Raw genomic sequence first — 21,160 nt, 5'->3', positions numbered from 1 at the left:
ATTTCTGTATTTATTAAGAAGCCTGTTGTAAACTAATAACTTAAAAAATTTCATCCATAAAACTTTTTGAATGCCATTTTTCAAAAATAAATACATCAATTATTAAATTAGTCTTCTTCATGTTGGTGCATCTGAATCAATGTATTCAATCGTTTTTATTAGTTTTCATTCAAACAAATTATCAGTTTTCTTTTTCATTAAATAATTTTAGATCTGTATTATTCTTTTCTACATGTTTAGCATCAAGTAAAGCTGTTGAAATGCAATATACCATTTTCAGTAGTACAAAGTATTAGATTAGCTGAAGTTTGTGTGATTTCTTTTTTTTATTTGTATGTGAAAACTTCTGTTTTGTTTTTTGTCTTCTCTGCACGGTGTTTGGGGGCATCAAAGCATTCCAGTCGAGTTGTACATCTTGTAAATACCGCCAAAATATGCGGATTATTAATATTAAAATTGACTGTTTTGCAATTTTTTTTGTCTTAGTGAACAATAACAACGAAATTTTTCTACGAAGTTAAGCCCGATTATTTTTTCGAGTGCTGATGTGTAATTGTTAGAAGTCTTTCTCTTTCTATTCGATCGCTCCCGAAAATGTATTCTTGGAGTTAAAAACGTCTTGCATGAGGGTTAAGACAGGATTTTCATAATAATGAAAAATTATTATTTCCCGGAAAACAGTAGAAAACATCAATAATATTATTTAACAGAAATTATACATTGAATAATTTTATGCATTAAATTAATTGACTTCAGTCAGGAACAAAAAAATAAATAAATAAAACACATCCCTCTTTTTCTTAAATTTAGATCATTTAAAAGTTTGGTATATCTGTTACCGTTAAAGTATATAATGCAGTTATTTCATAGAATACCTAGTTATTCCATGAAATAACTGATCGTGTCCGTTAAAGTGTGTAATATGTTATTAATTTGACACTTTAACTAGTTATTCTATGAAGTAATTAGGTATTCTATAAATTAACTAATGAGAGACAGTTAAAGTGTAAAATAAACAATTTATGTAAGATGAAATTAAATTAATGATAGACAATTAAAATGAAAACGAAGCAATTTATCTAATTTATGCAGCGTATAAATGGTATTTATGGAAACGTACCATAAAATCATTTGTTACAACAAGGATTACTAAAATGACACTTGGGATTACAAAGAACATTATTTCTAAAACAAAAACATTCTTTATTTCTAAAACAAACAAACAAAAACATAAATGCAGTAGGGGTGGAAGGTAAATGTATTTGTCGTGCGAGATATATGATATAGATTATTTTACACTTTAACGGGCTTCAGATCGTTATTCTATGACATAACTAGTTAAACCATGAAATACAAGAGTGTTTTACACTTTAACGGACACGATCAGTTATTTCATGGAATAACTAGGTATTCTATAAAATAACGGATTTCATACTTTAACGGTAACATATCCATAAATATTCCTACATGAAAAATATGATTAATACTTTTTTATTCTCTTTGCAATATTACTGATTATTAAATCCGTGTGACAGAGATACAATATCTGAAAAATTACCATTACAAGATTCAATAAGTTATTTTAAAAATACTTCCTTTGTCTGACAAATGTTGCGTAATTATTTAAATTTGAAAACGCAGAACGAGTTGAAAGTAAAATACAACTCGTGGCGATGAAATTGTTTGGCGAGTTATCGCTTGAAAAATTCATTTCGCAAACTATTGGTGACGGTATCAAGAAAGATATTTGAAATTTAAGCAAAAATCCTCAGAAAAATGTGAATTAATTAAACCTGCTTTATAACTGACTGAATTTACAGAAGCTTTAAATGTGCATTTAAAGTTTTACACTTTTAAAATTCTATATAAAATTCCATAATAATGTAATCGCTCTGTTAAAATGTTTCAAAATTAAATTTTAGAATACTGCAATATAAATGTTTTTAGAGAAGATTTATTTAGGTATGGAATCTTCATAACAAGACGTTATTAATTCCTCTTCCACTCACCTATTGGTTTAATAATTCAACGGTATGTGTATCACTAACTAAATAATCTACTGCACTCACCACATATGTCTGTTTAGTTTGTAAAATGTATTTTTCTGGGCTCTTTGTGTTAGCTTTTCTTTGTTATACTTTCCATGTGATAACACTGGTCTAGTTACTAGTTCATTTATATGTTGTGGATGTCTTTTGGAATAATTGTTACGGACCAGTTTTGATAAAAAAGATAATCAACATAACTGTTCGCTTATAAGATGTCAATACTTTGTTCTTCACCTTGACAGCAAGTAACGCTGTAAATGCACGAGTAGTGACCAGATGTATTTGTAATTTCGACGTATTGTAAAGCATATGTAACTAGTAAAAGCCGTGTTTATGTTAGGTGATATTTTTGGCTTAATTCATGAGCATTTTTCCAGGGGAGGTTTATTTTATATCTAACGATATTACAACTCTTCCACTTTTACCTGTCTAATAAAATTATAAATGGCTGGTATTTTTATAAATTTAAGCAAAATACCTCGAAATATGAAAGAATTCGAGATGTGAAAAAGTATATTTACCTATATCAAATTCATTATGGTACGAGCTTGGCGGATTTTAAAGTAAACCTAACTAAATTTTCTTCTCTATTTTATTTAGAATTCATTTTAGGGTTTAGAATATTAGCTCAAAGGGGAAACAGTGTGCTTTTAATTTGCGTTTTGAGCAGGTACAAGACGAAGTGTCGCGCTTTTTTAAAAATTAATTTAAAGCCTAATTCTATTTTCTAGTTCATTACAAAGAGAAAATAGAAAAAATTTGAAGCTACTTTATAGCTTGATATTATACAATATTTTTCAAAACCTTTTATGGAATTTTTAGTTTATTAAGTTTAATCATTAATATGTGTTTTAAATTTCTTTTCTTTAAATTTTTTTGTACATACTTCCTCTAGAATATTCTAAAATTCTGAAGAAATATTTTACCTTTATGATGCTTTAAGTATTAATGTTCCGAAATTATATTTCCTATATATTTGTCAGTATTTTCCTAGTCATATTGTCAACATTATATTTAAATATTTCTTTGTTATTTGAATACATGTTTAGCTCTCATTGATTTGAAGACAGAGGTTTAAGTAATTTTGGCTTGATGGAACCATGCAATAATTCATGATATTGTGCCAAAATGTTACCAAAAGCCAAAATAGTATCGCACTTTGTTGTAACTACTTGTGTTTGGTATATAGCTTTCAGTTTTCTCATTTTTAGTATGTCATCACATGATGTAGGCGGTTCCAATTGATTCAGTGCGAGCTTTGGATGATATTATTAAATTTTCTGTCCCAGCTTCAACCAATTTAGTAAGTCTTTCTATCAAGGAAGATCCATTCTAACATTTTGGGTGATGAACGTGACATTGCTAAATTTTTTACAATATTTTAACTGATAAATAATTTTTGTTAGTGTAAGATATTGAAAATATCGATAAATTCAGCTTAATGTTTGTTTTATTAACTCTAGAATGAAAATATAATTGGCGTGATTCGTTAATAGGAACGTGAGTTAATTCGCTTCTAGCTGTGTTGTTAGTCTATTTCAATATTATTGGTGCCCTACATGAGTGGAAAAACCATATACTTTTCAACAATTAAAATATTTTTTATCATAAATTTTGATTGTTTGAAGAATAATGACTTACAATTTACAAACAAAAAATACTTATAAAATTCATGTTTTAATATTTTTATTGATATTACCAATTTGTTAAAACATTTTTAACTCTACCTTTGAGAAACAAAATTTTTACCTTAGTTTTAACTATATAATAATTCTATTTGATTCATTGAGTTTAAAATATAACCTGATGAATTGGAGTTAGTCGAAACTACACAAAAATTATGCCTTATTTTCAATTACTTTAGAGTTTGAAAATGTTTTTATCATTCTAGTTATTTTCAATCTCCTTGCATTTGTTAAATCTCTCAGTGGAAAATGGAGTCGCCACTCCGGAGTTAGTAGCCTATTGAGGGTTCTGTTCGAAAATCTATATCATTATATTGTTTATGAAAATATTGAAATGGATTAAAAATTTAAATAATATGATTAAAAAATAGATAATTCCATCTTTAGAAATTATGAAACATTTCGCATGAGAAGATTTTGTGGAAAACATTTTACATAAATTAAACACGAATAAAACTATTTTATCTCAGTCGAATTTTTCCCACAACTAAAAATTAATCCCCCCGAATCATGCATTAGATTCGGTTAATGTGACTAATAAATTAATTTGAAAAATCTGTCGTTGGGATAAATCGATTAATTTGAAAAATTAATCGCTGGTATAAATCGATAAATTGACTGTAATATATGGATTTTTAGTATATATTTAATTAGTTCATATATTTTGACCAAGTGATATGAAAATCTTCCGTAACAAAACCTTAATGTCATGAAACATTTTAATGGTTTAGTAATCTTTTTACAAGAAGTAACAATTATCTTAATATAAGTCAGACCTTTAAATATACTAAAATAGTTGTATTTTGCGTTTGACTTTTTGTCCGGTTAGACTTTTCCTATTTCAGAGAAAATTAATTTAACTATTGTTTGAATCTGATTATTCAGATATCAGTAAAAAGTTTACCAAATAATTCTGTGTCCTAAAAAAAATATTACATTTAAAAAATGTTGGAAAAGGCTTTGAGTTGTCTTCTAGATGTCGCAATGTCTCGTGCATCATTCAGAAGTCAGATTTCTTTCTGCCTTAGTATAAAGATTACAGCCATCTTTTCCTATGATATAATTTCATTTCAATCTACAGTAAATGCTTGTCACGAATCGAATGTAAACTAAGTTGTTCTCCTCCTCGTTGGAACTGTTGAAACCATGTGACCGCCAGTTGCTATTAACACAAGGAGATTACTGGTAGTAGTATTAATCATCTACTGTTTGTATACTGTGAACGATGACAATCCATTCGCTATAGATGTTGTATCCTTTTTACTACGTGTGATTCCATGCAATGTCCTATCCTCTATGTTCTGCTATTTGTATATACGTATATGTGTAAATGTATATATACATATAATATATCATTACACTAAGTGTTGTTATGCAAATAAATCTCGTTTATGAGTCTGTGTTTCAATTTCGTCTGTTTCATAACATATTGGCTACCTTCGAGTAAATAATCGGATTCAGTTGAAAGGCTGTTCCACCTAGTTAACAATTCTGTGTTTAAGACATATTTAGAACCTGCGGAATTTCTTGTTTTTGTATTATTAAATGCATACATTGAGGAACAATAGTTACAAAATAGCCTATTAGCTGCAATCTTTGGTAATTAATCATTGGGGTGCGATTAATGCACAAGTACCAGAAACCCGAATGAGTATCAATTTCTTCGAATCAAGAATTTAATCCGAACTACAATTGCAGTTACAAAATAACATACTGAATTTCATATATTTAAGTCATTCAATGTTTGAATTATCTCGTTTATATGCTTGGGAAAGTACAAATATTAGTAAGCAATCAACTTTTTGCCTAATTTATTTTGAAATTTAATAAGATTCTACATCTTATCGTTTTGTAGTTATTATGTTAACACATATTCGAACAATCAGATAGAAACTTCCTATGAATGAATTTATTTAAAAATTTAATAAAAATTTGAACAAAAAATATACCAAATTTCACCCTCATAACTCAAACTGTTTTTGAGTTATCGTGTTCGCAGACAGAAAGATTGAATACTTAAAATACTTTTCTCGTACTCAGAGAGATCTAAAGCGTGGATATTCGTTAAAATCTCAAATTTGAACTTTTTGACAGTTTTAATGAGTTTTTTTCTATAAATCGTATATGAGAAAATAAAAATATCCAAACAGAAAAATTTGAGTTAAATTCAAGATTTAAGGAGACTGTAAAATTAAGTATTCATCTGTAGATTATTTTTTTTATCTTATATCTTCAACTGAACATATATGAATGTATTTTTTATGAAAATTAAAGTTGATAATTAAGTAACACAACAATGATTACAATACTAACGAATGATATAACGTCGCAATGTAGTACAGAAAAATATCCATCAAATTTATCAATTATGTATAGATTTTTACTACACAGAAAATGATTTTTTAATGGGCGAAATAAAATTTGTTCAAATTCTGAGGGTCTCAAAAATATATGGCAAAAATATAAAGGCAGATAGAAGGATTCGAAACTAGCAGTTATATGTGAAAATAGCACATTTAAGTATAGCACGTGAGAAACATATGAATAAAAAAAAAGTCGAATATAAGCAAAAAAAAAAAAAAAAAAGAACACATATTTTATATATTAAACTTGCTGTAATCTATCGAAATCGCAACGCCAAGATACACAATAGCGATGCAAGGCATCACATACTTTAACCAGACTGTCAGTTGACCAACTGACAGTCTGGTCAATAGATCTTCATCGGATTATAAGGGATTTCATAGATTTTGATTTTAACGACTGGACAACGCATTAACCAAGGAACTTGCCCACTTCATTGAAGCAAAGCCAATTGCTCGCTTTTCCTTCTTTGAGCAGCTACTTCATTTCAATTCACAACTCCATACATAAAATACATGTTAGCGAGTTCTTGAATGCATAATGAGAGAAATTCGAGCTGGTAATGACAATTAATAGCAACTAAGAACTTTCAGTTAGGATTTAAACAGTGCCTTCAACAATTCAACACGTATTTTACGTACATACTTTCTTTTACAAAATCTGTCTCCCTTCTACTTGCATATAAATTTTTGCCCCGATTTTCGATCTTCATATTCTGTTTATACTTATATATATGTACACTTGGTGCAGCTTTGCCCAAACTGTCAGTTTGAGCTGTCTTTGAACATAAATTTATCATTACACATTAGATTGAGTTAATATCATCTAGGACAATAGCGCAGACGAAAGTAAATGAAGTTTATAATCAAGTTATTCCCCCTATAATTTTATTTATCAATTCTAATGATCAAAACGTGAAATAAAAAAAAATCGTCTTCGTGGGAGTACCAAAGCTCGACGCCGGAGACATCTGCACTCTCATTGCTTCTCAATTAGTTACTCTATTAGAATAACAAAAATTCCTGTGAAGCTATCACTGCATTCCAAACAAAACTGAAAAGACTCACTTCAAAAGAAATTTTGTTTAGTATTATGTCGAGGTTTCGAGTGAATTTTTCTAAATTCAAGCATTTGGATATGTTAAAAATTTTCACGGAAGAATGCATTGAATCTAGGTGAAAGATAAAAATCAATTATCCCCAAAACAAACGACAATGGAGCTTGTTCTATAATAACATATATTAACTATCATTTCTTCGTTATTCGGAATATTTCTCAGGTGAACAAACAATTACAAATATAAGCAAATCAAATTATTGCTAAAACTCTTTAACTATTTAAACGATGTTAAACGAAAACCAAATGAAAAAAATGCAGTTATATTAAGTGAAAATATTTTTCAATTGAACTTAATGAGGACAAAAATTGAGTCTTGAGTTGGAGATATTTTCACACAAAGCTAATCAAGACTTATCAGGGAAGAAGGGGGGACTCATTCTTTTCAAGAAAACTTCTCAATAAAAGTCATTTGGAATTTTACCACGATAATTTCCAAGAAATATTATTACAGTACAAAAAAAAAAAAAAAAATTTGCATCATCTTAAAATTCAAAAAATTTTCTTTTCAATGATACCCATTAGTGTGTTATGAACCATCTTCTTTTATTTAAAAAAAATATTTTGAGCATATTTCCCAACAGTATACAAAATAAAATATAACCTTCCAGTTAATATTATGTGTGAAGGAGAAAATTCAGCTTTTATCAGCTTGTTGCTATCAAGTTGGCAATACCTCCAATTAAAAGATTAATGTCGATAAATGCTATATGTCAATCTAAATACACTGCAAATATACTGCAATTTTCATCACTTGTCTGTATGAAATGAAATAAATGTGAACTGTGATATTTCTATAAAAAAAATCACATTTCTAAAAGGTAGATTTAAGAAAAAGTTTTACATGAAAAAATTGTTATTGTTAATAAAGTTTTTGTTATTTAAGACAAACATATGCAGGATGTTCACCTAGTTGATCCCTAACAACTAATTTTTAAATCGTTAGTAATAGACATATGCATCTAATGGGGGAAATTGATATATTTGATAATTTTTTTATTAATGTAGTAAATTAAATTTTATATGAAATCAGAAATTTTTATTGATTTTTTTTCTCTGAAATATTGCATAAATTATAAAAAAAGCTTTTCTGCAATACACATAAATATTTAACCTTGTATTTTATGTACTCATAATTTTCATAAACATGTTTCGTTTCAGCGAAATCACTTTTGTGTTAGTATAAGTTCAATCACTTCTGTTTCAAATTAAAGTTCAAATTTAAGGAGACATATTAGAAAATAAAGGAATTTTATACCTCCAGAAAATTCAAAAGATTATCTTTTTTTAAAAATTTATTTCATTGGCGTATAATTTTTAATTAAAATATTTTTTATATGTTTAACAGCAATGTTTTTTATTGTTATAAAAATTTAAATCCTTTTCTTACTACTAATACATACATTTTTCGTTTACAGTTTTTTCATTGTGGCTAGTTAAAGTATTTTTTTTTGTATTGACCAGGTATCTTTTTAAAAAACAGTTTTAATAAAATTCTTTGATTTTTTTTTTGAAATTTTATATTAATTACTGAAAAGATTGAATTTCATAAGTAAGCAATAAATAATTTTTTTATAGTTTCCATATTTTCAAACATACTGCTCTTTTTCATATTAACTGGATCCATAAAAATATATGATCTCTCTTTAGGTATGAAGTTTTGATTTCTTATTTCGTTGTACTAATTTTTTTAATGGAATCAGTAGATAATAAAGTATGATTCATAATTATAAAAATTAGGAATTTATTTTTACTCAAAAATTAGGAAATTACTCAAAAAACAAAAAACTCTAATCCTGAATCAATCATTTCTCATCCTTACGTATCTTCTGAACATGCTTCAATTCAGCAAGTTAATTATTTGGTCAACTGAAGTTTAATCAATTCATGCTTCATATTGAACCTCGAATTTTTGTGAAACGACAATAAAGACAATTTTCGGATACAGTGCAAAACTAACAGAAACAAATTTAAGGCTTCTAAAAAAGTATAAATTTCATTTTAATAGCAATTTGAAATTTAAAAATATTTTGGCGGAAGGACCATTGAGATTTTTTTTTTTGAAATTTTTTCATACGCATTATTTTCGATGTAACCAAAGGCGGCTAAATAACAGATAATCTTAATAACTTTGTAATTCTTTATGTATTGGCTTTTCAGACTAAGAAAAATTTTTGCACTCGAAATTTTATCCAGAAATGTATGCACAAAATGTAGCAATTGTATGAGTGAACACAGAGAAAAGAAATGCAACGAAACTTTAAAGATGAAATTTTTAAATACACAATGCAGAAATGGACATGAAGGGAAAATCCCAATTACAGTAAAAGAGAAAGTTGTTCGAATGGGACTATATGTTAAAGAGTAAGGAATGACTGGGGAGAATTTTTTACTTTATACATATATATAGGTCTAAAAATGACAAGAATACATACATTTCAATCAGAAAAAATGAAATGGTTCGAACACGAGGTGTCTTATACTAAGTCAAAGAATCAGCATTAATGTCCCGAAAGTATAGTGAAACCTATACTAAAAATAAAATTTTAATGAAACAAGTAATATCTTTTAAAATTTCATTAGCAAAATTATAATATAGAAGTCTCTTAGTGATCTAGAAGATAGCGGATCATAGGCTTGCCGGTTTAACTAAGGCAAATTGTCAGTGGTAATTCATTTTTTATATTTAAAAAAATTCCATTTTATTAGACGATTCATTGAAAAAATCCATTCTAGTCGCAAAATCTGTATTAATAGCATAAAATATAAAATTATACAGAAAATACATCGCATTAGTTACATCCTACCAAGGTCACTGATATCAGCATGCAATGATTTGTTTTCCTTTACAAACCCCCATTTTCTAATTAGGAAATGCCACAGTAGTATAAACAGTCAACAACGGTTTTATTTTTCTTTTCAATTATTGCCTCAAATATATTCCCAAAGAGCCTCTTATAGTGTAGAGAGATCTTTCATAGATCAAGTGGCTGCTTAAGGGCGATTGGACTGAGGAGAACCACAGCAGATAGATCAGAAAATGTTATCCATCCAATTTTCAAACAAATAACTTCGTTATTAAATATATTTTTTGAATAATGATAAGTTAGAATTGCAGTGCTATTCTCGTTGAATTATATAAACCAAACGTGTTCATGTGACACTCAATACAAATTATAAAATGAAAAGAACGAAAAACGCTTATTTACACGAAGCAATTTAACAATATTGAATGACATACGTTAATACTTTTTATCAATTGTAGTTAACTTTTTAACTTTATCAGTAATTACAAAGCTTATGAAAGTTCGGCAAATCGTATTTCTTCCCATTGTTATAGGAAAAAATTAAAGTAAATTATTTATAAGATATTGAAATAATTGAATGAAATAAATATGTTGTACTCTGTAGTCCCTTGCAGACAGACTCTATAAAATAATAAATTTTAATGTTAAATTTATTTGAAAATTATTTCCTTATAATCTATTATAATAATTATATACTTGTCAAAATATGGAAGTCATTAGCTGATTTAAGAATTTTACAGGTTAATTACTTTTAGCAATATATAAGAGAGAAATAAAAATATTTTTTTCACCAAATTTACAAACGATAAAAAATTGATTAAGTTAAAAAAATTTTTTTTAATGAAATTAAATTGAGCAGTTGAGGGGCATCATAATTGGTATTTGTAGGCTCATTGTCTAGACACTACAAAAATAATAAATCCGCTTCTACCTATCTGCATTTATTAATTAAAAGAAAAAGTCAAAATCGGATAGAACGATGAAAAAGGATTTTTTCCCCTTATATGCCGAGAATAACTTTTCTCAGGTTCTGCTGAGCGGAAGGAAATTGATTTCTTGAGAATTTTTTTTTCCTTAATTTGCTTCCGCAAAGAAAATGTTGGTTAGGAGTAAGCAGAGATTAATTGGAATTATTTTCTTTTGTTTCACATCTTTATCAGGGTCACTCCGGAATTGCATTTACTATAAACATCCGCTTTGTAGAAGGAAATGGTTCTGCATTATTTTTTTTTTTCGTGAGTGATTGTGAATTAGGATACAAATGAAACATTCCAGGTCTTAAATGCGAATTAAATAATTGACCTTATTATATTCAGAAATATTTCTATAAAATAAACGACACTGGATTTAAATAAAATTAAATTCTTATTCACGAGATATAATTGAATTTTCATTATATCCCATGGATATGCTCTTATAATGCATAAGAATTTAAAACAACTGTTTTCGTAATGCGTAGTAATACGATAGTTATTTTCAATATTATTTGGATATTGCTGCCAAAAGTTATTGTTTATTATTACTAGAAGAGATGAAAAATAAATGCAAATTATAACAGAAAGCAGAATGGGTCGTTAGGAATGTAAATAAATTTGCAGGTAAAAAAAATTAAGAAGCAAAATTAGTACTTAAATTTTTTTTTCAAAAAATGTTTAATAAATATTAATTAGTACAAAAAGAAATGATGCAGATACAATCACAGCATTAAAAATAATCTAAGAATGGCGTGATGGACATAAAATTGTCTTTCAAAGGAAAATTAGAAGACCTCCAAAAAAGTATAAATAAATAGAAGCTATTGGCTGTTTATGAAAAATATATGTTTATATAAATTTAGTACGGTTGTGGTCACAATTACTCAGATTTCGAAAAATTATTAGACTTGGTTGTGATTTGAGATTATAAAATGAGATTGAAATTTGATACCATTCTTCTTGTACAAAAATAAAGTGTTAACGTCATTCAATTCGATTTCAGAGGTCGAAGAGGTTCTTGTTGTATTTGGAATATTTATTTACTTTTCTTTTTTAATCTACAGTAATAAATAATTATCAGAATAAATAAAAAGTAGAGTCTATCGTAATTTAAGTTGTAAATAATGTTATTAACTTTTTAAAAATTACGCTTTAAAGTAGAAAAATGTAGCATATTAGAATCATGTCATTTATCCATTTAAATCATTTTTCCCCAAATAAAAGTTCTATCTTTTTATTTATAATTGAAATAAAAACATTCTTCGATTCCCCAATCACACAATATGAACCCAAGTAAGCCATTTTATGCACAACACGATTTCTTTTTTCTTCCTTGTTATGTTATAATTCTTTGCTTCCTTTTATTATATATAATACGAAACTTCGTACTCTTGATAATTTTTTTCATCTTGAATTAGCGTATAGTGACCGTTCAGATAATGTCATCAAGTCGAAACTACAGTTTTAAGATATGTTCAATTTAAACGTTTGACTCCCAATGTAATGAATAACGAAATGAAATATAGGCATCTGTATTACTCAGCAATGGAAAATCAAAAGAGTTAGCAAATTATATCAGTTTGCAGAGAATTCAGTGGAGATGTAGATGAATTATGTAATTGAGTATTAAAACTTAAATTTAGACTTGATTTTTACCAGAATGACGCTCATATGATGTTTTTATAAATACTTAACTGTTTGTGTATGTTTTACTTTATCTTGTTCCAGTTTCAATTTATCAGGACTATTAATGAATTAAAATAAATTGCTTTTTTAGTTTCAATTGGATTAACATCAATCAGGCAGATGCTTATGGTCCAAACTGAGTAACTGTTACAATTATACACACACAAAAATTCCCATAACTCCATTTAATTTAGACTATTTTTTTTTTATAAAACAAAGTTGTAGTCAAACAAACTTCTTCTCTAAGGATATAATATCATACTTTATTACAAACTTAAAACTGTGTAAAGGTTTTTAGTTTTATTTTTTCCTGAAAATTAACTGAAGATGTCTAAATGTAAACCTTGTTCTCTAATTCTAATCAAATACTTTTCTAAAAACTGAATTCACAAACAACATTTACGTTGTTGCAAAACTATCTAATTTACGGTTCAAATTTTAAATGTAACTAAGTTTATATAGCAAATAAAAAAAAAGCCTCTAAATTTTCACAAAAAAAGTTGAGAATATACTTATTCTATTCATTCATCTTTGGGAAGTATTGAATTGATACCGGTTTCTTGCTTAATCACTTTAAAACATTTGTAATAGCTGTAAGTGCATGATAGATGGCTTCATTCTGATGGAGCTACTCTGCTTGACAAATGTAGGTACGTCAAAGATGTTGTTTCTTTTTTAAATATTGATAGTAAAATATTTTGATAGAGTGACAAATCGATTTTTTCATCTCCTCGTATTTTGAATTTCCCATTATGTGCAAAATCTGTACTAGCGACAAATTCCTTACTAAAAATTTTTTCAGATTCATTAAACCAGAAATAAATTCTCATTCTCCATCTCCATTTTATTTTTTCTCTTACGAAGTATACAAAAAAAAAGTGTTATAATTATCAAAAAAATTCGAAATCGAGATTTTGACGTATCTGCACGTTTCAAACTGACGTTCAGGCTAACACATTTCAAACACGCTTAGAATTATGTCTGTCTATCTGTTTGTGCCCTCTATGGGTTGGGTAGACAAAATTTAGCAGGTGGTTTTTATGGCACATTCTTTCACATTTTGAGCGGAGTTTGTTGTTCAAAGGAAGCTTGATTGTCTGGTTTTCTGAATACAATTAAACACGATATCTACGAACGTTTAAAGCTGGAAAGAAAAAAATGAGGAAAAGATTTAGCATCTAAAGTGTAGATGTGTATTGAATTTTGCATATCCAGTAAGAGATTTAACTATTCGATGATCTATACTTGTGCATGCCTGTGAACGAGATAGCCCGAAAAATGCAGCGACTTAGAACAATGAAATTTGTTGTGATCTTGTTACTACAATAATTTGTTGTTCAATTTTTGTTTCAATCGGTTGAATAAAAAGCATCCAAATTAGATGCTTTGTTCTTCCTAATATAGTAAAGAAAACAGAACTCCTCGATGCTGGATTTTGAAAATAAAAATCTCAGTGTTCTTCAATCTCACGGCCTTGCCCAAGGACCAGAATTTTAGGGTGGGAGAAGCGGTGATATCATCTTTATAAGAGAGTATGCAAGAAAGGAGAATACCTCCTCCCTCTAGTTATTATTTCCCACTATATTGTGATAGATGTAAAATCAATTAAAGTGATCCACAGGTAAATAAGCAGAAAATAATATATATGTTATTTCTTCTCTTTTTATTTATAATAAAGTTGAAAGAATGCTTGCGTGTATTACGTGTGTGTCTGTTGGGGCTCTGCAAGTTAAAGCGGTGCCAATATCAATATATATCTACCAAGGGTGCGACATTTATATTTTGAAGGATGAGAATAAGCACCTAGACACGATTTTTTTAAAAAAAAGATTTGATTGAATTTTAATGAAGCATGAGGCAAAATTCTAGCATTTTCCCGCTAGAACTTCCGAAAATATCACAGTACAAAAGCGTTTTTACAATTATCTTTTCAACAATACTACTTCTTTCCGTTTGCATTTTTTTTTTTTTTACTATATTTAATTTTCTATTTTTACTATTTGTAAATATATTTTAGATATATTTTCCAAAAAGAGGCGTAAGCATATGCAAAATTGCGAAATTAAGCTTTTGTCTTTAGCTTAAATCGTTATTGGTAAAAAAATATTTCAGAAAAGAAAGCGATATATTTATTTTATTCCGAGAAGAATCTGCAAAGGAATTAAATTACTTAAAATGCTATTATCATGAGAAAAGATGCCAAACTTTATATTGCTTTAGGTTAGAAATTAGGTTACATTGTTAAATGGCAAGAAATAATAGATTATCATTTTTTAATGAATTTTAGGAACTCACAGAAATTAAAGGAAATGCATAGTTAAATGAGCTGGATAGCTTATGCCTTCACAAATAATATGAATAGTTTATATCTATCAAAATTTGAGGTTTACAAATATTTATGTAGAAGCTATTAAGAGAAATAAAATAAAATATTTAATTAAAAGTCATTAATCCAGTCGAACCAATTGGTCTCCGAAAACAATATTTAATATGGAGTTATTGGGGGATTAAGATAAAGAAAAAGATACTTTTATAACAATATTAATGTATGCAACAAAGTTTTTTTTCTTCTTTTTCTTATTTTTGCATGTTAATTTTTTGTGGAATAATAATACTCAATATTTTGACACTGAGAATGAGGTTCCAAGAGGTAAATATCTTTATAAGACTTTATATATACTTACATATTATCCACATGGAAAAATCTATAAAGGGTATTTTAGGAGAAAAATATGTCTTTAGTCTTAAAGGAATTTTATTTTCATTAACAGAAAATACTCAACAATATGATTAAGATGTCTTCAAAATATTCAGCATGTCAAGCAACATCTTAGAAATATTGTACAATATCTGGTAATAGGGTGGGGCATTTTCTATGTCTAAAACTATATTTTACTTCTATGCTCAAATTTTAGCCATTGATCGAAATCTACGCTAAACCAGGATCAGAAAGTGCTCTGTTTTGGATTTGTATATCGAAAAGTATTGATCAAGATGCATGTTAGCCGCCAATAATATTATATTTCAATTTATATATTATGTACTGTAATATTATATTTCAATTTATATATTCTGTACTATATTCTGTCCAGTACAGAAATGTTTTCTAAATGGTTAAACGAGATGTATTTAAAGAAAGAGGTATCCTTGCCTCGTTTTATGAACTTTAACGAAACATCAGAATTACATGTGTTCGTAGATGCATGCAAGGGGGCATATGCTGCTTGTGTCTTCGTTAGTTCAAAGGAAGAAGGTGAAATTAAGGTTAGACTCATTCGTACTAAAAACAGAGTGGCTCCTTTAAAATCTTTGAGCATTCCAAAGTTGGTATTGATGGCTTGCTGTATCTAGGGATTGCAATACCGGTATACCGGGATACCGAATACCGGTATTTTGAGCCATTTATACAATTTTGTAATACCGGTATTCACAAGTTTAAATACCGGTTTTTCGGTATTTACTGGAAATTTTTAAAATTGTCTCCACTATTGTTCAAGGATCGCCAACAAAGCAAAATAGTATACGTTTTTGTTTTTATGTCTCCCTAACGGGCGAAATTAATTAGCTAATTAATGGATTAATAAATTGCTTAAATCTAAATTGGCGAAACATGGATTATCTCTGAAAGAAGATATTGTAACCATAACGACTGATGGAGCAGCAATTATGAAAAAAGTTGGAAAGTTGATTGGTGGAAATCAGCAATTGTGCTATTCTCATGGAATTCAATTAGGAGTAATAGATGTATTATACCAAAAAAATAAAGAACGTAAGAATGCAAATACGGTGTATATAGAAACTTCGGATTCCACCTTTGAAGAGAGTAAGAGTGGTAGTGACATTGACAAGGAAGATAATGACAATGTAATTGTTGAAGAGGATATTGCTAGTGAGGATGAAATATTAACCCATCAAGAATTGCTTCCTATAATTTATAAAGTTCGAAAAATCGTTAAGATATTTAAACGTTCCCCTATAAAAAAATGACATATTACTAAAATATATACTAACTGAAAATAAAACAGAATATATGTTAATATTAGATTCTAAAACTCATTGGGAAAGTTTACTCCTAATGATGGAACGATTTTTGAAACTGAAAAATCCTATCCAAAAAGCAATAATCGACTTAATTCTGTAAATTAATTTTTTAGAGAGTGTATTCGACTTAATATCCAGAACTATATCAGCTTTACTTCCAATAAAACTGACTATTGAAGCATTATGTCGGAGAGATTCTAATTTATTAACAGCCAATGCAACAATAAATTTTAGGTTGCAGTCACTGAAAGAACAGCACGCATCACTATCTGAAGAATTATATATAACATTGAAAAATCGCACAGAAGAGGCATACCGAAATAGAAAATGTCTTATGGTATTTACATAATTATAATGATTTTAAAAATGAAAATGAAAAAGAAGAAAAGAAAATAACCAATTCAAATCTGATTAAGTTTATAGTAAATTTTCTGTTCCTTTTATTGTTTATTTTATGTTCCTTTACTTTTTTGTGACTCTTTATATACTGTTATAATTTATAAGTTACAAATTATTTTTAGTGATATTTACACTCTCTACTAAAACTGGCAAATAAAACAAACACCTGCGTTTTCTTTCTTTTTCTTAAATTTCTAAAACCGGTATTAAAACCGGTATCCCAGTATTAAGATCTAAAAAATACCGAATACCGGTATTGAAATTTTGGTCCAGTATTGCAATCCCTAGCTGTATCGGAGCCAGACTTATTAACTCTGTTATCAAAGCTATCGATACATATTAGGCATTAAAGTCACACTCTGGTCAGATTCCACTGTTGCTTTTTGGTGGATCAAAGAATGTGGCGACTGATCTGTTTCTGTCGTCAATCGCGTTAAAGAGATCAGAGAACTAACTGAGGGGTATTCGTGGCGTCATGTGCCAGGAGATATGAATACTCCAGACATTTTATCGCGTGGATGTTCTCCACAACAAATGCTAAAATCGAGATGGTGGAAAGGTCCATCGTTAAAAGAGAACCATGAGTTTTGGCCTTTCAGCAGCATCGTTTGTCAGCCTAAGTAAGTGGATGCTGAAAGAAAAAAAAAAGTCAAAATCTGTAAACATGAATCTAACCGAAGGCACCCCCCCCCTTGGTATGCAGAAAGAATATCGGATTACAATAAAATGATTAGAGTATTTGCATGGATTGAGATTTGTGAATAACTGTAAGGTTAATGACAAATGTAAAGTTTTTGAACTTTCACAATCTTAAATTGAATATTCTGAGAAGTTAATTCTTTTTGTGTAGATTTGTTATCTCGTGATGCAAAATCTTCTAATTTTATTGAAACTTTCCTTGGCAATGAAGGTATATTAAGAGTAAAAACAAAAATGATTAACCGGAATGATGAGAGATATTTTCTATACCCAATATTATTACCTGAAAAATTTGTATTTACTGAACTTTTAATTACATTTGTACATATCAAAAAATTGTCATGCAGGAATTCAAATGATGCAAAGTCTATTAAGAGAAAGAATTTGGATCATAAAGTCTAGGAAAGCTATTAAAAATGTCTTGAATGATTGTGTAATTTGTAAATGTTTTAAAATAAAATCTATGTTAAGCAAACCCACGCCTTTACCACTAGATTGAGTGACGGATTGTGCGCCTTTCGAAATTGTGGTAATAGATTTGGCAGGACCACTGTTTTTGAAAGATAAAAAAAGGCGTGGATAGTTCTTTTTACTTGTGCGGTCTATCGCGCCATTCACCTTGAACTTGTAAATTCTCTATCTTCTGACTCTTTCCTTTTGTCCATTAAACGGTTTATTGCTAGACGTGGCCGGCCACGAACAATTTATTGCGATAATGGAACCAATTTTCGGGGCGTTTCTAGTGATCTCTCAAAATTGAATTGGAGTAAAATCCTGAAAGAAACAAGATTTCCTAAAATATTTTGGAAATGTATTCCTCCTACCGCAGCTTGGTGCGGGAGGCTAGTGGGAAAGGTTGGTCGCACTCTAAAAGATCTGTCAAAACGCACCTTAGGAAAATCTAATTCAGCATATGATGAACTGTATACCATAATTTGTGACTGTGAATCCATCATCAATTGTAGACCGTTAAGTTACGTTTCAGAAAATACAGAAGAGTTGATACCTCTTACTCCTAGTACGTTCCTTATCGAAAACAAAAGCTCTAATACTGAAGATATTGAAGAGTTAAATTCGAACTGTCTCAACAAAAGAAAACAATATCGCAGCAATTTGTTAGACATACGTCAGCGTTTTAGAAAGGAATACCTTGGCCAACTTGTGCAAAAACATAATGAAAAGCGTTCGCGTAATCCTCAGGTTGGAGAAATAGTTTTAGTTGGTGATAATAACAAAAAAAGTTTGTATGGGGTTTTGGCGAAAATTATTGAATTGATTCTAGGTCGTGATGGGAAAATTCGGACAGTTAAACTTAAAACGCAACATGGGACAGTTTTACGCCTTATACAGCGAATTTATCCTTTAGAAATTTATTCAAATCAATCTATTCATAAGGAACTTACTGGAGAGGAATCTAATTCTGATGATGTGTGTGATAATCAAAACAAATCAACACCTGCTGATTATGTAATAATGAGAAAATACACCTCAGCAGGCAGATGGGTGAAAGCACCTCAAAAACTCTATCTCTTGAATAATGTTTGTTATGTAATTGAGACTCTTTCCGAGACTCAATGGGGGGGGGGGGAGGATGTTGTAAAGCAAAGCGAAATGTAACAGCCGCCAGGCGGCAATTTTGTGACGTCAGCCTGTGAGCTGCGTGATATATTCAGTACGGATTGTTATCTCGGCTTACCCGCGTGATTATTATAAGTGTATCTGTGTTTGTGTCGTCCATTTGTCAATAAACGATATGTGTTTGAAAAACCTTTGAACTTATTTTGACTTAAGTACCCCGCATATGGAAGATGCAAACCTATTTTGATTTCTGAAAGATTCTATGTTTAGTTTGATTTTCGAACAGTTACATATCGAATCATTATCACTGTTGTAAACTATATGAAATATTACACGTGTATGAAATTTACAACTATCCTGCCACATTTTGAGACAAATGTATTTCTTCTTACTAAGCCAAGAAACTGTTTTAATCAGCAGAATTGCAACTAAAATGTGATTTAAATATGCATGAAAGAAATCCCTACTGCTGAATCTTGCTTGCAGCAGAAAATTACATAGAAATGATAAAAAAAAAAATTGAAAATTACTACGCTCCCGCCTTATTCAGGGTACACCTTTATTGTTTGTCAAAAAAATTGATAATTTGGGGTATCATATTCTGACCCGGACGTGATTTGAACACGCAACCTTCTGATCTGGAGTCAGACGCGCTACCGTTGCGCCACCGAGTCACACGTCCGATTTTAGACTAAGTAAATATGATGATTTCTATATCATTCAAATCTATCTAGTAGAAATACATTTCGTAATATTTTGCTCAAGAAACAGTTTAAAGCTGACCAATTAAAAACGTAAAACCTAATTCAAACATGATTTGAAATCGGATACGAAGCCATATGCGATATATTTAAGTCAAAAATATTGCTACAAACTATACAAAAAAATAAAGCATTCCTATGAAGTTATTAAGTAGCCTCTCTCTTTATGAAGGTAAATTTATTTTTTAATGTTATGCCAAAAACACCGTTTAAATTCGGGAAAAACGATATCCTGACCCGGACGTGATTTGAACACGCAACCTTCTGATCTGGAGTCAGACGCGCTACCGTTGCGCCACCGAGTCGCTGCAATTTGTTCTCCAGTAAATCAAATGTCAAAATCGTAGTATTATGAATGAAGTTTAACAAAATAATTTCCTTGATTATTGTTTCATGTATTTATATTTATTTTAGTTAATCTCACTGCATTTCAGAAATATTTAACTATGTTATGTCTTCAAATCGCTGTTTTCAGATTATTTCTTTATAATTTCTGAATCAAAGTTCTATTCTTTTTGTTTATTTAAGTTTATGTAGAATGAAAGGTACAGATGTTTCATCTTCACAGCTGCCACAATCACACGGAATTTATTTTCATACTGATAAAGACATTTCCTCCGAGAATCTTATTTAAAAAGCACATAAATTTTATAGATCACATTCTTATAAATTCCCTTTATTTTACAAGTGAAATTATAATGGTAAATCGATTTATCATAACAAGTACTGCAATGGATTTATTAATTTAATAGTTAGTTTTAAAAATGTAAATATTGCTGAAAAATAAATATTGTTCAAATGAATATTAAATAATTATAAATATTGCTATTTTATTTTATTACTTTCACTGGAATTGTGTAATTTTCTAGGAAATATACTCTCTGCGCTTGTTCTTCTAAATTTCAGCACTTATTAAAGTTTTTTCAATTAATTAAATAAAAGGAATGAAATTGATTATTTAAGTAAAAATATCTTATTTGCTGGTCAGATAATGCTAGCGCG

At 28.9% G+C, this 21,160-nt stretch overlaps 2 non-coding genes across 2 annotated transcripts; both read right to left on the bottom strand.

Moving 5' to 3' along the window:
• Positions 1-19,999: 19,999 nt before the first annotated feature.
• Positions 20,000-20,071, bottom strand: Trnaw-cca (transfer RNA tryptophan (anticodon CCA)). Its single transcript has one exon. It is a non-coding gene; the product is annotated as a tRNA-Trp (tRNA).
• A 320-nt stretch (positions 20,072-20,391) lies between these two features.
• Positions 20,392-20,463, bottom strand: Trnaw-cca (transfer RNA tryptophan (anticodon CCA)). Its single transcript has one exon. It is a non-coding gene; the product is annotated as a tRNA-Trp (tRNA).
• Between the last annotated feature and the right edge of the window lie 697 nt (positions 20,464-21,160).

Source organism: Argiope bruennichi, chromosome 5 (genome assembly GCF_947563725.1).
Source record: "Argiope bruennichi chromosome 5, qqArgBrue1.1, whole genome shotgun sequence".
Lineage (NCBI taxonomy): Eukaryota > Metazoa > Arthropoda > Arachnida > Araneae > Araneidae > Argiope > Argiope bruennichi.
The sequence above is the reverse complement of the archived record's forward strand: the minus strand, read 5'-3'. Positions and strand labels throughout refer to the sequence as shown.